Here is a 16,061-nt window from a genome sequence, read left to right as displayed (position 1 = left end):
AGCGGAATCTACCATATTAAACCAATTTTTTACAAATTCATTCTCTGTTATATTCAAAGCTGCTCCCTGTTTACCTATTATGATGTATTGTGAGGTCATTTCGATTTTTTGTTCTTTAGTTCCTTCCTGCCATTTCTTTTCTATTTCTGCATCTCTCTCAGGATCGTATATCATTGTACAGTGAAATTCTGATTTTTGCACCTGTGCTTCTGGAATCTGTGCTTCAATGAATTTTCCCCATTTATTTATTATTTGTCTCACGTCATTTTCTATCTGTCCTATCCAGTACACATTTGCTTTTGGCTCAGAAATCATCATTTGAGTTTCTATTCCCTGTAAGTCTATATACAATCCCTCTGGAGAACACCAAATTTGAAGTTCCATTTTACACAATGCATCGCTTCCTAATATATTAACCGGTGTCTGATTTGATACCAGGATAGGTATGGTTGCAGTTTTGTTTTTAGTTTGTAGACAAACTGGAGAGGTCATTGGAATTAGCTGCATTTGTCCCGAGAATCCTATTGTCTTTGCAAATTTTCCAGACAAGGGGAGATGTGAGGCATAATTTGAATTTACACATGTGTAAACTGCTCCTGTGTCTACTAGCATTGGAATTGTTTCCCCCTCTATTTTAACCTGCAGCATAGGTTCCTGATCAGCATTGGTTGTTAAAATTGGAAGCTGACTCTCCCCTATAGGATTCTGTGGGCATCCCTAAAATCCTTGATTTGGTCCTCCCCAAGTATTTACTGGGCCTTGACCTGCACCCCGGTAGGGCTGATGCCAACTCCCCCACCCCCTTCCACCCCCATGTGGCCGTTGCCATGGATTTATTGGGCAATCCCTTCTGTTATGTCCAGGCTGTCCACATTTCCAGCAATCTCTGCCTCTTAATCTTTTTCCATTTGTGATGGTCTTGTTTCCCATCCCATCATCTCTGGTTGTTGAGCATAAACATTGATGACAGGCACAGGGCCCTGGTGTGTATTTTTAGGGATAGCTATAATTGGATTCCGCTGCATGTTTGGTGTTGAAGCATTTACAGGAGTCATTACTGTCATTTGCTCTGATTCTTCTTTCTTTACTGTAGCTTGAATCTTTTTCTTATTCTTTTGTGTTAATTCTTCATGCTGTGAGTTAGTTTTTTCTGCAGCTCTTTCTCTTGGGTTTTTAACTTTTGTTCATTTTTTCTGTATTGTTCTACTGCATGAGTCACATGATCACAAAACTCCTTGTGTGTTTTGGAGGTTAAGCCGACCACATCTTCCATCCTGCTCTTTACAGCTTCTTGCATAGCATCTATTACAGCATTTCTGAACAATGTAGCTATTAATGAGTCTCCTTCTGGATTCCCTTCAGTCTCTTGCTTCCATTTGTTTAGTTGTTTCTGAACATATGTGATTGGGTTTTCTGATTCCCCAAGCTGTTCCCCTTTTAATGCCTTAGGGTCCACTCTGGTTGGATACTCATTACGCATTGCCTGCCACACTGCTGGACGGTATGCATCAAAAACAGTTCCATCCATATAATAAGAATCCACAGCTCTATCAAGATCTGATGCTTGAAGGATTTTTACCATATCGGCCGCTCATATAACTTTTGCCAGGAGTGCTTTAATGTCCCCCACAGACAACAGTTTGCCCATTGTTTGTTCTTCAAACACTCTAATCCACTTTCCAGCCCCCTGTTGGATATCAGGGAGGCGAGCGACAAGCCCATCAAGGTCCTGTGTAGCCCAAGGTACATATTGTCCCTGCATACCCTTAATTAAAATTGGGAGTTGTTGCAGCAATGGTCTAAGCCTTCGTCTCTCTCTCCCCTGCATCCACCTTCCTTCATCAAATGACAGCTCCTCTTCACTCTCCCTCTCCCCTGTGTCTAATAATCTGCTTCTACTTCTGACCAATTTATCTGTATCTCGTATTAATTTCTCTGTTTCTTTAACTTTCCTATTTATTTGTGCTTCTATTATTTGTGCTTCTGCTTCTAATTCCTGTTCTTCTCTTCTTAATTGTCCTAATGGTTCTTCACTTAATGTTTCTTCATTAAACTGTGCTTTCATTTTTTGTAACGCTGTCCGTGCTTGATCATAACAATCTAATGACAGACTCCTCTCACTTTTTCTATCCTGTTTCTTTTTTGGTTTTGCCCCTAATTTTGTAAGTGTTTCTTTTTCAAACTGCACATTACCTTCCATCTGCATTTCTCCTAAAACCTCTACAGTTCCCTTGAGCATTGGGAATTGACAATCTGAGTGTATATTTGGAGGTGATTTGACAAGGGCCTCTTTTTCTGCCTCTTTTAGTATTTTCCTAGTCTGTCTTATGGTTTTTAGAGAATTTTCTCCTTCTTTTTTAAACAATATCAGCACTTCTCTCTCTCTCTCTCGTTTCGCTTCTCTCTTTTTATTTTTGTTACTTTCCTTAGGTCTATAATTTTTATCAATGTTTCCATTTCCTCGCACAAAGCTACATCAAATGTCCCCTCTTTTGGCCATTTTGTTATCATATTTTTAGTTCTTTTTTGCCATTTGTTTATCTATAAGTTCTTTACACAATGGATATTTTAATCCTAATATATCTACTGGAGTTGCTGCCATAATTATACCTTTTATTTTATAACAACCTTTTGTTTTAAAAGTCACTTACTCCTTTGACCTTTGTTTTAAAACAATTTACTGGACTCAAAGCTTGAATTCTTATTCTTATTATTTATTATTTTATTTTTCTCCTAGCTATTTTTGATTTTTCAAACTGATTTTAATTACTTTAAAGTTGTTTAATTTTTATTTCAATTTCTAATTTTTCCATTGTTACTTGTCCCTGTGCTTTAAATGTTAAACTTTAAGCACAGATATATCTTTTGACTGCACAAATTCTCTGTATGAAGTTCACTTCTCTTCTGTGACTGACTAATTCAGAGGTCTGGCATATTTTTACAGTCAGCTGCTAGTCTAAAAAAACCTCACAAGCTGAGAGTTAACTTTCTGTTCACGCAGCAAAGGCTGAGTCTCTCTACCTTGGTTACACACCCTACAATTTCTCAGATTTTAGTTTTCTATGTGTTACCTTAGGAAATTTCCTTCCACAGTTTTATGAGACAGCTTTCATTTCCAACATTCATTCAACATATAAATGACAAACTTTCTTTATTGGACAACTTTACTCCATTCATCTTGTCCCTTATTAACTTATTGGGCTCATATTGCATCCACGCAGTGTTCCTTTTATTGCCAAGGACTAATCACACATTCCAATCCCTACACTGGGCTTATATTTTTATTCAGTCATACTTTTTCATACACATTCACTCTACACACTCTTTCAACCACAGATACTCTCACAACCACAGAAATGTCACACTTATTACAAACACAAGGCCTTCATAAACACAGAGCTCTTAAGAAATACAATACAATTTTGCAATTATTATTATTCCTATCCTAAGTAACCTGCAGGATTTATTTTTAATTATTTACTTTTTAATTTTTTATTGCCTATTCAGTCCTATTATTACTATTCCAAAGTGCGGTATTCGCAATATTGCCTATTCAGACCTCTTATTACTATTCCAAAGAGCGATATTCACAATATTGCCTATTCAGACCTCTTATTACTATTCCAAAGAGCGGTATTCGCAATATTGCCTATTCAGACCTCTTATTACTATTCCAAAGAGCGGTATTCGCAATATTGCCTATTCAGACCTCTTATTACTATTCCAAAGAGCGGTATTCGCAATATTGCCTATTCAGACCTCTTATTACTATTCCAAAGAGCGGTATTCACAATATTTATTCTTAACTTTATCTGCCCTTATTTACTGCTATTTCATCTAGACCCTTATCAGCAAATAAAAACAGATCATTGCATGCAATTATTTCTTCTGGAATCAAAACCCTTTATTTATTCTTATTTTCCTTTCTTTATTGGTTTAGAAGAGCTTTTTGAGCGTTTTTACCACCACAGGCAAACTGGCAAGCAACACAAACTTTTATATAAGCAAAAGTTGCTTACCTTTTAATGGTGGCCACCTGTTTGTGTTGCCTTCCCAGCCAGCCCACGATGCAATTACTCTGCTCTCTTCTGTCGCTGTTCGGGCGCCATTTGTTGTAGGTTTTTGCCTTTATCTGTGAAGAATCACTCTCAAATTCTTAGGTTTTGATTCCAGACTTTATTATTACAACCAATAAAGCCGAGTCATTCTGCAGAGCAACTAACCAACTCTGGGTTCCGTTCACTTAAATACATCTCCTCAAACAAGGTGGGGCTTATCCTTTTTTAAACATGTATTATCTATCATCCTCTTCTTTGACTCTGGTCTGACCATTTTAAGAAGTAACAGAACCACCTTTGGAAGAGATAAATTCTCTCAGCGGTCATGAGAGCCCCCCATGTAATGCTATTCCTGTTTTTGCACATACCTTCAAATGTCACACATATATGGAGCACACATTCCATTACGACCACAGGACTTCATGTCAGATATAACTGTGGTACAAATCAACAATGTTTACATTGATTATACCTGATAAAATCTCCTACACTGTCAGACTCTGTCAGACTATCAGATAGTTGAACATCATCACTGCTATTTTTAAACACTATTAAAATGTATGTAGTTTTGTGTAAAAGAGTTTAATCTAGGACATCCAAAAAAAGTCTTCCAATCCTAAAAAGACACACAAAGCCATGTTTGGAACAGATTTTTTGGGAAAGTTTTCCAGCACAGGAGTTTGGCCATCAAGTGAGGTTAACAGGCCAACACCTTGACAGCAGAAGTGGCATGAACATGAAGCTTCCTGTTCTTTGAGATTTGCAAGGCATCCTTGGCTGCTCTGAAGGGCAGGAATGTACCTTGCCCTCCCTGGTGGTCTTGTGGTTAGGAGTTAGTGCTCTCACTGTTACAGCCTGGGTTTGATTACTGTTCAGAGAAAGTATTTTTGTCGGTCCAAAGCTGGCCTCTTTGACACAAGTTCAAGCAACTGTGAGTTTGAAGGCCAAGGCGAGTAGTGCCTCCAAGAGATAAAAAAACATGTTCATTCAAGCCGGAATTGAACCAGCGACCTAAGGATGGCCACTACATCACCTACAGTCCTCCGATCTACAAACTGAGCTATCGAAGGGATGGTTCTGTGGTGTGAGTGTTCCTAATTTTTAGAGCTAATGTTTCCAGGTGAACACAGAATTGAAATGCCATGAGAGTCATGGAATTAAAAAAGAGAACTAAAACAAACCAGCCAGGAGTCGAACCTAGAATCTTCCGATTCGTAGTCAGACACGTTATCCATTGCACCACTGGCCCATTGCCCTTCTGTTCGCGAGGCCTGTTAACTAGCTGCTTCCTGAGCGGCAGTGCTTGAAAAGTTCTAGTTTCCTAGTAATCGTAAATAAGTAATTAAATAAAACACAAACACCACGGCATGGAAAGAATGCTAACTCCTTCCCATTTCAGTGCTCAGGGTCTCAAGCAAAAGTGCAACCGGTAAATTTACTTGGAATGTTGCAAATGTGACAGCACAATAGTGGTCACAAAGTTCCAGTAAGATCACACAGGAAAAAGTTGTCAGAAGTTGTCACAACATTTGCAGCCAATCACTGTACGAGATTCTTTAAAACTTCTTAACATTTACAACATTTGAACGATCAGAGTACAGGGAATGTCGGAGGGCACATTGCCGCTTTTCACCGCTGGGGACAGTCTGTGTCAATTCAGTTTCCAATCTGAGCTGAAAGTTTACAACATTTGACGATGACACACTCACACTCTTGGAAAGTGTCAATGACCCTCAGGGAGAGTGTCAGAGGGCAATAGAGTTTACAACTTACTGTACGACAAGCAACAGTTTATTTGCTGTCAGACTCAGCGAAGAAAAAGTATGTTCATCAAGTTATTACACTACTACAAGAGGTAATTACGCATATTTTTATCAGATAGTTCAACATCATCACCGCTATTTTCAAACACTATTAAAATGTATGTAGTTTTGTGTAAAAGAGTTTAATCTAGGAAATCCAAAAAAGTCTTCCAATCCTAAAAAGACACACAAAGACATGTTTGGGACGGATTGAATATCGCGTCTAAAAAAATTTTCCAGCACAGGAGTTTGGCCATCAAGTATGGTTAACAGGCCAACTCCTTGACAGCAGAAGTGGCATGAACATGAAGCTTCCTGTTCAACGAGATTTGCAGGGCATCCTTGGCTGCTCTGAAGGGCAGGCATGTACCTTGCCCTCCCTGGTGGTCTTGTGGTTAGGAGTTGGTGCTCTCACTGTTACAGCCTGGGTGCGATTACCGGTCAGAGAATGTTTTTTTGTCGGTCCAAAGCTGGCCTCTTTGACACAAGTTCAAGCAACTGTGAGTTTGATGGGCAAGGCGAGTAGTACCTCCAATAGATAAAAAAACATATTCCTTCGAGCCGGAATTGAACCAGCGACCTAAGGATGGCCACTACATCACCTACAGTCCTCCACTATACCAACTGAGATATCGAAGGGATGGTACTGTGGTGTGAGTGTTCCTAATTTGCAGAGCTACTGTTTCCAGGTGAACAGAATTGAAATGCCATGAGAGTCATGGAGTTAAAAAAGAGAACTAAAACGAGTCAGCCAGGAGTCGAACCTAGAATCTTCTGATCCATAGTCAGACGCGTTATCCATTGCGCCACTGGCCCGTTGCTCTGCTGTTCCAGAGTCCTGTTAACTAGCTGCTTCCTGAGCGGCAGCATTCAAATTGATGTGGTATGCTTGAAAAGTTCTAGTTTCCTAGTAATTGTAAATAAGTAATTAAATAAAACACAAACACCACAGCATGGAAAGAATGCTAACTCCTTCCCTTTTCAGTGCCTCAAGCAAAAGTGCAACCGGTGCATTTACTTGGAAAGTAGCAAATGTGACAACTTCTTAACATTTACAACATTTGAACGATCAGAGTACAGGGAATGTCGGAGGGCACAATGCTGCTTTTCACCGCTGGGGGCAGTCTGTGTCAATTCAGTTTCCAATCTGAGCTGAAAGTTTACAACATTTGACGATGACACACTCACAATCTTGGAAAGTGTCAATCACCCTCAGGGAGAGTGTCAGAGGGCAATAGAGTTCACAACTTACTGTACGACAAGCAACAGTTTATTTGCTGTCAGACTCAGCGAAGAAAAAGTATGTTCATCAAGTTATTACACTACTACAAGAGGTAATTACGCATATTTTTATCAGATAGTTCAACATCATCACCGCTATTTTCAAACACTATTAAAATGTATGTAGTTTTGTGTAAAAGAGTTTAATCTAGGAAATCCAAAAAAGTCTTCCAATCCTAAAAAGACACACAAAGACATGTTTGGGACGGATTGAATATCGCGTCTAAAAAAATTTTCCAGCACAGGAGTTTGGCCATCAAGTATGGTTAACAGGCCAACTCCTTGACAGCAGAAGTGGCATGAACATGAAGCTTCCTGTTCGACAAGATTTGCAGGGCGTCCTTGGCTGCTCTGAAGGGCAGGCATGTACCTTGCCCTCCCTGGTGGTCTTGTGGTTAGGAGTTGGTGCTCTCACTGTTACAGCCTGTGTTCGATTACTGGTCAGAGAATGTATTTTTGTCGGTCCAAAGCTGGCCTCTTTGACACAAGTTCAAGCAACTGTGAGTTTGAAGGGCAAGGTGAGTAGTGCCTCCAAGAGATTAAAAAACATCTTCCTTCAATCCGGAATTGAACCAGCTACCTAAGGATGGCCACTACATCACCTACAGTCCTCCACTATACCAACTGAGCTATCGAAGGGACGGTTCTGTGGTGTGAGTGTTCCTAATTTGCAGAGCTACTGTTTCCAGGTGAACAGAAATGAAATGCCATGAGAGTCATGGAGTTAAAAAAAGAGAACTAAAACGAGCCAACCAGGAGTCGAACCTAGAATCTTCTGATCCGTAGTCAGACGCGTTATCCTTTGCGCCACTGGCCCATTGCCCATTTGCTCCAGAGGCCTGTTAACTAGCTGCTTCCTGAGCGGCAGCATTCAAATTGATGTGGTATGCTTGAAAAGTTCTAGTTTCCTAGTAATCGTAAATAAGTAATTAAATAAAACACAAACACCACAGCGTGGAAAGAATGCTAACTCCTTCCCTTTTCAGTGCCTCAAGCAAAAGTGCAACCGGTGCATTTACTTGGAAAGTAGCAAATGTGACAGCACAATAGTGGTCACAAAGTTCCAGTAAGATCACACAGGAAAAAGTTGTCAGAAGTTGTCACAACATTTGCAGCCAATCACTGTGCGAGATTCTTTAAAACTTCTTAACATTTACAACATTTGAACGATCAGAGTACAGGGAATGTCGGAGGGCACATTGCCGCTTTTCACCGCTGGGGGCAGTCTGTGTCAATTCAGTTTCCAATCTGAGCTGAAAGTTTACAACATTTGACGATGACACACTCACACTCTTGGAAAGTGTCAATGACACTCAGGGAGAGTGTCAGAGGGCAATAGAGTTCACAACTTACTGTACGACAAGCAACAGTTTATTTGCTGTCAGACTCAGCGAAGAAAAAGTTTGTTCATCAAGTTATTACACTACTATAAGAGGTAATTACGCATATTTTTATCAGATAGTTGAACATCATCACCGCTATTTTTAAACACTACTAAATTTTATGTAGTTTTGTGTAAAAGAGTTTAATCTAGGACATCCAAAAAAAGTCTTCCAATCCTAAAAAGACACACAAAGCCATGTTTGGGTCGGACAGTTTTCCAGCACAGGAGTTTGGCCATCAAGTATGGTTAACAGGCCAACTCCTTGACAGCAGAAGTGGCATGAACATGAAGCTTCCTGTTCTATGAGATTTACAGGGCGTCCTTGGCTGCTCTGAAGGGCAGGCATGTACCTTGCCCTCCCTGGTGGTCTTGTGGTTTGGAGTTGGTGCTCTCACTGTTACAGCCTGGGTTCGATTACCGGTCAGAGAATGTATTTTTGTCGGTCCAAAGCTGGCCTCTTTGACACAAGTTCAAGCAACTGTGAGTTTGAAGGGCAAGGCGAGTAGTGCCTTCAAGAGATTAAAAAACATCTTCCTTCAATCCGGAATTGAACCAGCAACCTAAGGATGGCCACTACATCACCTACAGTCCTCCACTATACCAACTGAGCTATCGAAGGGACAGTTCTGTGGTGTGAGTGTTCCTAATTTGCAGAGCTACTGTTTCCAGGTGAACAGAATTGAAATGCCATGAGAGTCATGGAGTTAAAAAAAGAGAACTAAAACGAGCCAGTCAGGAGTCGAACCTAGAATCTTCTGATCCATAGTCAGACGCATTATCCATTGCGCCACTGGCCCGTTGCGCTTTTGTTCCAGAGGCCTGTTAACTAGCTGCTTCCTGAGCGGCAGCATTCAAATTGATGTGGTATGCTTGAAAAGTTCTAGTTTCCTAGTAATCGTAAATAAGTAATTAAATAAAACACAAATACCACAGCGTGGAGAGAATGCTAACTCCTTCCCTTTTCAGTGCTCAGGGTCTCAAGCAAAAGTGCAACCGGTGCATTTACTTGGAAAGTTCCAGTAAGATCACACAGGAAAAAGTTGTCAGAAGTTGTCACAACATTTGCAGCCAATCACTGTGCGAGATTCTTTAAAACTTCTTTACATTTACAACATTTGAACGATCAGAGTACAGGGAATGTCGGAGGGCATATTGCCGCTTTTCACCACTGGGGGCAGTCTGTGTCAATTCAGTTTCCAATCTGAGCTGAAAGTTTACAACATTTGACGATGACACACTCACACTCTTGGAAAGTGTCAATGACCCTCAGGGAGAGTGTCAGAGGGCAATAGAGTTCACAGCTTACTGTACGACAAGCAACAGTTTATTTGCTGTCAGACTCAGCGAAGAAAAAGTTTGTTCATCAAGTTATTACACTACTACAAGAGGTAATTACGCATATTTTTATCAGATAGTTGAACATCATCACCTCTATTTTTAAACACTATTAAAATGTATGTAGTTTTGTGTAAAAGAGTTTAATCTAGGACATCCAAAAAAAGTCTTCCAATCCTAAAAAGACACACAAAGCCATGTTTGGGACGGACAGTTTTCCAGCACAGGAGTTTGGCCATCAAGTATGGTTAACAGGCCAACTCCTTGACAGCAGAAGTGGCATGAAGATGAAGCTTCCTGTTCGATGAGATTTGCAGGGCGTCCTTGGCTGCTCTGAAGGGCAGGAATGTACCTTGCCCTCCCTGATGGTCTTGTGGTTAGGAGTTGGTGCTCTCACTGTTACAGCCTGGGTTTGATTACAGGTCAGAGAATGTATTTTTGTCGGTCCAAAGCTGGCCTCTTTGACACAAGTTCAAGCAACTGTGAGTTTGAAGGGCAAGGCGAGTAGTGCCTCCAAGAGATAAATAAACATCTTCCTTCGAGCCGGAATTGAACCAGCGACCTAAGAATGACCAATACATCACCTACAGTCCTCCGCTCTACCAACTGAGCTATCAAGGGGATGGTTCTGTGGTGTGAGTGTTCCTAAAACGAGCCAGCCAGGAGTCAAACCTAGAATCTTCTGATCCGTAGTCATCCGTAGTTATCCATTGCGTGTCTGTCAAGGTAGAGCTCATAAAAAACTGTCAGAAATCATCAGCGACGAGGGTTCGAATCCAGCTCTGGAGTATAAACCTATATATGACATTTAGATCATAGAAAACTACTGGAAATTGTCAGTGATGTGGGTTTGAATCCAGCTCTGGAGTATAAACATATATATGAAATTATCAGTTGGAAAAATCATTATGTGATTTATATAATGTGATTTTAATCTGGTGATATTTCGTGCCTGACGGTGCACAATTCAGAATTATCTTTATATTGTTTGTGTTGCTATTAAAACGATTATAAATGACCAATAATGTAAGTAACATGCAAATGTAAGTAATCTTTTTAACAATAGTTTGAGTGCAAAGGTTTATAATAATAATATACTAATACATGTAGCTATAGTGTAAATATATCTTAATAATATTAAACACATAGGAGATACCAACCAGTAAGAGACAAAAAGAAAATAACATTTTTATATATTTACAGCAAATGCATAAAATCCTAATATATAATTAGGTATTACTTATATAATCAACAGCATGAAATAAATGTTACATTATATAAATAATAATATAAAACTGTGCAAATTAGTAATCGCCACTGTTGTATTACAAATTTATTAAATGTTTAATTTAGGTTCCAATACATTAGTTTATAAACTGAGAAAGTTTAGTAGATTGAATTTACTATTTGAGGTATAAATGAATGTCATAGACCTGCCTGTCAGGCTTTCCAGCAGGAGATTCCTGCCTGTCCTGATCTCACTATTGTAAGTTAAATTAGTCGGATTGCTGAGACTATCACCTTTTGTCTTTAAATGACTCTTGGAGCCCCTGACCCAGTCATTAAATAGTCCGGCTGATTAGATTAGTTGCGAATCACAGTTATGCTGATGAGATCAGGGCTGGGGAATTTCCTTTAACGAGGTGACTCCTGTACCTCATTTACATGCTTTGTTTCAGAGTGTCTCCACCTCTATGTATAATCAAGTCCCCTCACCCTTGAAAGGTATAAAACCCTATCGTACTGAGTTATAGAGTCAGACTTGGATGACTACAGCGATGCAACAGCGAGTTCTCAATAAAGAGTCATTTCTGCTTAAAAGATATCCCAACGTCTCCTGGTCTCTGCTTCGATGACGAAGAAAAAGTTCACAACAGTTTTGGTGCCGTGACCCGGATAGAGCTACTCACCTGAATCTTGAAACTTCAAGCTCAACAAAGATCTCAACAAAGAATTCACTTTTCTGACTGAGTTCCAGACGGAATCTTGAAACTTCAAGCTCAACAAAGATCTCAACAAAGAATGAACTTTTCTGACTGAATTCCAGACGGAATCTTTCCGTACATCCAACGATTTGGTGAGTGCCACTCTATCCAAAAGAACCTTTAAGACCAGTACAAATGTGTTATCCTCTGCGCCGTCAGAGAAGAGTTAACAGACAGCTGTAGGGTTTGGTTAACTAAGTTATCCTCTAAAATTGTCTTTTTAGAGAAGATTAGCATTACGTGTTAATATTGGTTATCCTCTGTTTCGACAGGGAAGAATTGGTTATCCTCTGTTCAGGCAGGGAAGATTAGCATTACATGCTAATATTGGTTATCCTCTGTTTTGGCAGGGAAGAATTGGTTATCCTCTGTTCAGGCAGGGAAGATTAGCATAAAAGTCTAATATTTTGATTATCCTCTGTATCTGCAGAGAAGAATATTTGTTACCTCTGTTTTTAGACAGAGAAGATTAGCATAAAGTGCTAGTAATTTGTGTTATCCTTTGCTTGGGTCAAAGAAGGTTAACAATAGTTGAACTGTGTTAACAAGTGTACCCTCTGTTGATCAGAGAAGTTTTAGTGTTTTTGATTGTGTGGTAACAAAGAAACTCACAAAATGTTTAGGAAAAATGCTAGACTGATCCCCACAACTGAAAAAGGTGGTCTTGCGACTCCTTTGTGGTCAGATAGCGAATTCAAATCACTGTTAGGAGTACAAATTAACCTAATAGTCACTGAGAAAATTAGACAAGAACTAACTCAGAAATAAGAGATTCATCCAGACAAGACTTGGTCGGTAGATGAGTGTAAAAAGGTATTAGGAGCAAGTATTTGCAAGAACAATGTGAAAGGCATTATCTGCTGCCACAGAGAATTCGGTTTAGCACTAGCTACACAACAGTCTCAGCGTAACTCAGAGCTAGAGAAAGAGAACAAAGAGCTACGTGCTAGAGTTTCCTCTTTGACCAAGAAATTGAACCGCAACAAAGCCAAAGAAAAAACTGATGTAGAAAAAGTTAGTCAGCCAGATAACATTTACCCTGACTTACAAGCATTCTTTGAAACAGATGTAGCTCTCCAATCAGTAACTGATGTGCCTGTAAATTCAGTCAATGTGTGTGGTGCTAGGAAAAGATCACAGGGAATTGAGGGAACTGAAAGTGTTTCTACCAACTCTTCTGTTGTCCAAATACAAACTGTCGCAAAAGCGCTTGGACCTAAAGATATAGAGAGACTATCCCAGAGCTTACCATCAGCACGCACACAGTTTTCTGAATTTAGAAGAGCATTGATCAGCAAAATGCGTCTATATGACATGTCGTTAACAGAAGTCACACAGTTGATGTCACAAATTTTAACTGAATCTGAATTCAACAGTTTTGAATCTGCAGTGACTTCTGAACTACAGCATGCCAGTAGAAGCGATATAAGAGACGGTGTTTTGAAAATCCTAAAGAATATCCTAGGACCCAAAATAGATTGGTCTAGAATTACTAGCTGTGTACAAAAGAAAGAAGAAACTGTGAGTGAATACACTGAAAGGTTTTGTCAGTCAGCTGTAACTTACAGTGGAATTGTTGATAATACTGAAAGTGTGTTAGATGACAAGGGACCCCTAGTCCGCATCTGGTCAGATGGCCTTGTAGCCGAATACAAAAGCGCTTTGCCATTCCTAGATCTAACTTGGTCTAACAGAACTCTCAGAAGTAATTTAGACAGTTTGGCTGCATGGGAAAGAGATGCTGATGTTAAAGCCAAAGTGAGAGTAGCAGCAGCAGCTACATTTAGCACAGCAAAACAAGAAAACCGGTGGTCTAAAAAAGAAGGCAAATGCCACTACTGTGGAAAATTAGGACATGGGGAGAAAGAGTGTAGGAAGAAGTTGCAAGATACAAAAATAAATGCTATGCATAATTCTGCTCCTCCTCAGCCCGTTTACAACCCTGAAGCAGTTCCGCAAGTGTCCACTGAAACTTTAGGACAGCTCGTTCAGGCTCTTCTAAGAGCACAAAAAGACCAGGAAAAAAACTAATTGTTGGGGCTGTGAGTAGCTACCTTTCCCCTGTAATCCATCATAATGACAAAATAATTTTTGTGAAAGGTAGCATACAAGAGAAAGAGATTGATTTTTTGCTTGATACAGGTACAGAAATTACAGTAATTCCTACAAAATTGGCTAAAGGTTTAGACATCCCGTACAAGAAAACCAAACTTTCTTTAACTGCCATAATAGGTGAAGATTCTGTTTTGTATGAAACCCCACCCATAGATGTACAATTTGGCCCAATTCATTACTATTCTGGTAACAGGCATCTAGCGCTTCAGGCTTCATCAGGAATGGTGTTAGGACAGACTGTAAACGTAAGATGCCCTCACTCAGTGTCCGCACTAATGAATCAAGCAAAAGTCACTTCTGTCACTTCCTCTCGTTGGGGAAATTGGTTAGCAATTCTCACAGCCCCGAACATTGTTTTACAGCGTGCACCAGTCACGAACCCATCCTCATGTATGATGTCTGCAATGACTGAAGTTTTGTTAGAGGATGAAGGAGAAATGACACAAGATTGTGTTAAGTGGCACGGACCACATCAAGTGATGTTGATTACAGCAGCTGCAGTATTGTGTCAGGGAAGGAAAACCTGGACTCATGTGTCACACTGTAAAGTTGTTCCCCCACCTACAGGGATAGGATAGGACACAGACCAGTGAGGAGCCCAGGGAAGAACCGAATGCCATATGCATCGGTGAAGACTCCCTCATAGGCCTTCCCCATCCACTAGTCCATCCTTACCTCACTGTTCTTTAGGTGTCAAAGGAATTATGAAATAGGGAAAGAAGGAACAACATTAGCAGACTCAGAAAAGGACACAACCCGGGTGTTTGAACAAATACTGCTCTACTGTCTTTTGTTTTAGGACACAACCCTGGTGTTTGAACAAATACTGCTCTACTGTCTTTTGTTTTTTCTTTCTACCCTCTTTGCAGATACCACTTGATGGCTGTCCCGAGACCCATGGGCATCGACCTCCTCACCTGTGTATGAGGCCACAACTTCCAGAAAACAACTAGACCCACTGCCAAGCCAACTATCACAAAAGATAAAGGAAAAAAAAATACACAACACAGAGACTCGCATACGGGAACCTTCAGTCATCCATCAACATGATCAAGATTGTCGTACTAATAACCATCCAACAAGACATTCCTGATTTTTCAGCAAAATTACACCAGATGACTGAAGAGAATTCTTCATGGTTTGGAAACTTGTTAGGTTAACCCTGGCTGTGGATCAAGAAAATAGCAATTCTGCTGTTGTTTTCTTCTACTGGCGTACTATCTATGCATCTACAGTATCAAGTGTTTCATTCAACAAATGAATCACACCCATCACGAAGAAATGACAGTTCCAAATAGAAAAGACTATTACCCGTAAGAACTTCACAGACCCTAATTGCATCTTTGTTTCGGTGTCAGCATGCAATTACAGAAAATCAACACCGAGCATGCGCTATGTGCCTGTAATGATCACAGGTTACATGAATGAACTTTCAAGTGTTTCAATTTGTATTTTGTGAGAGTTATTAGAACTCTCAAAGAGGGGACTGTTGTATTACAAATTTATTAAATGTTTAATTTAGGTTCCAATACATTAGTTTATAAACTGAGAAAGTTTAGTAGATTGAATTTACTATTTGAGGTATAAATGAATGTCATAGACCTGCCTGTCAGGCTTTCCAGCAGGAGATTGCTGCCTGTCCTGATTTCACTATTGTAAGTTAAATTAGTCGGATTGCTGAGACTATCACCTTTTGTCTTTAAATGACTCTTGGAGCCCCTGACCCAGTCGTTAAATAGTCCGGCTGATTAGATTAGTTGCGAATCACAGTTATGCTGATGAGATCAGGGCTGGGGAATTTCCTTTAACGAGGTGACTCCTGTACCTCATTTACATGCTTTGTTTCAGAGTGTCTCCACCTCTATGTATAATCAAGTCCCCTCACCCTTGAAAGGTATAAAACCCTATCGTACTGAGTTATAGAGTCAGACTTGGATGACTACAGCGATGCAACAGCGAGTTCTCAATAAAGAGTAATTTCTGCTTAAAAGATATCCCAACGTCTCCTGGTCTCTGCTTCGACGACGAAGAAAAAGTTCACAACACCGCCATTAAAATACTTGCTATTCAACTGTAAGTGTATTGTAAATAAAAGGGCATA

At 39.9% G+C, this 16,061-nt stretch overlaps 3 non-coding genes across 3 annotated transcripts; all 3 read right to left on the bottom strand.

Moving 5' to 3' along the window:
* Positions 1-6,603: 6,603 nt before the first annotated feature.
* Positions 6,604-6,676, bottom strand: trnah-aug (transfer RNA histidin (anticodon AUG)). Its single transcript has one exon. It is a non-coding gene; the product is annotated as a tRNA-His (tRNA).
* Positions 6,677-7,885: 1,209 nt separating this feature from the next.
* Positions 7,886-7,958, bottom strand: trnar-acg (transfer RNA arginine (anticodon ACG)). Its single transcript has one exon. It is a non-coding gene; the product is annotated as a tRNA-Arg (tRNA).
* Positions 7,959-10,394: 2,436 nt separating this feature from the next.
* On the bottom strand, positions 10,395-10,481 carry trnay-gua (transfer RNA tyrosine (anticodon GUA)). The gene is given in 2 exon segments: positions 10,395-10,430; positions 10,445-10,481. It is a non-coding gene; the product is annotated as a tRNA-Tyr (tRNA).
* Positions 10,482-16,061: the final 5,580 nt, after the last annotated feature.

The sequence above is a fragment of the Xyrauchen texanus genome, chromosome 9 (genome assembly GCF_025860055.1).
Source record: "Xyrauchen texanus isolate HMW12.3.18 chromosome 9, RBS_HiC_50CHRs, whole genome shotgun sequence".
Lineage (NCBI taxonomy): Eukaryota > Metazoa > Chordata > Actinopteri > Cypriniformes > Catostomidae > Xyrauchen > Xyrauchen texanus.
The sequence above is the reverse complement of the archived record's forward strand: the minus strand, read 5'-3'. Positions and strand labels throughout refer to the sequence as shown.